Genomic DNA, 818 nt, shown 5'->3' with positions numbered 1-818 from the left:
AGGTCGACTGGCCAATCCACATCGCACGCGTCCATCCACGCCCATCAACAGGCCTGCAGACCATGAACCAAAAATCCATCTCTCTTCCATCTCTCTCAGCACCGCCGGCGACGCAGAAGGGCGGGCGCTGCAGGCCGGAGAAAGAGCAACAGCGGCGGCGACGTGGCGTGTCGTGACTGCAAAACTGGACTAAATCAGTGGGAAACAGCTAATGGCAGCGTGCAGGCTCAATGACAGCCTTCAATGTTGGTATCTTCTCAGATGACTTTGACGAAGAGTGAGGTAATGCCTGTGTTTGAGTTCTTCAAGTCGCTGCCCTGTAATTCGGGCTAGTTTGGTTCTCACTGGGCGAGAAAAATGGAGCATTTTCTCTGATTCATGTTTGTTTTATTAACCTTTGCCTCCGCCATGAAGGGACGTATGCGAATCAATGTTGCCTTTATTTTTGCCATCATTCTCCTTTCGCAGGTGTTTTCATTATTGCCGTTAATTCTTTCATACTCCCTGTCCTCTCTCTCTCTCTCTCTTTCTCTCTCTCTCTCTCTCTCTCTCTCTCTCTCTCTCTCTCTCTCTCTCTCTCTCTCTCTCTCTCTCTCTCTCTCTCTCTCTCACTTAGCCATCCCTTCCTCATCCTCTGGTTCCTCGGAGCTTCCCCTACTTGGGTTTCAACATCACCTCGTCGAAGGAAAATACAATCGCGAGGCGGATGTTCCTCGGGTGAAGACTCTCCCGGACGAATTATGCCTCTCCAGCTCTCCCTTCAAACAGCTGGGCAAGCAATGGAATTCAGACATGGAAGCAATCGGGACAGAAATTCA

The sequence above is a fragment of the Penaeus monodon genome, chromosome 12 (genome assembly GCF_015228065.2).
Source record: "Penaeus monodon isolate SGIC_2016 chromosome 12, NSTDA_Pmon_1, whole genome shotgun sequence".
NCBI classification, from domain to species: Eukaryota; Metazoa; Arthropoda; class Malacostraca; order Decapoda; family Penaeidae; genus Penaeus; species Penaeus monodon.
Note: the sequence above shows the minus strand (reverse complement) of the source record.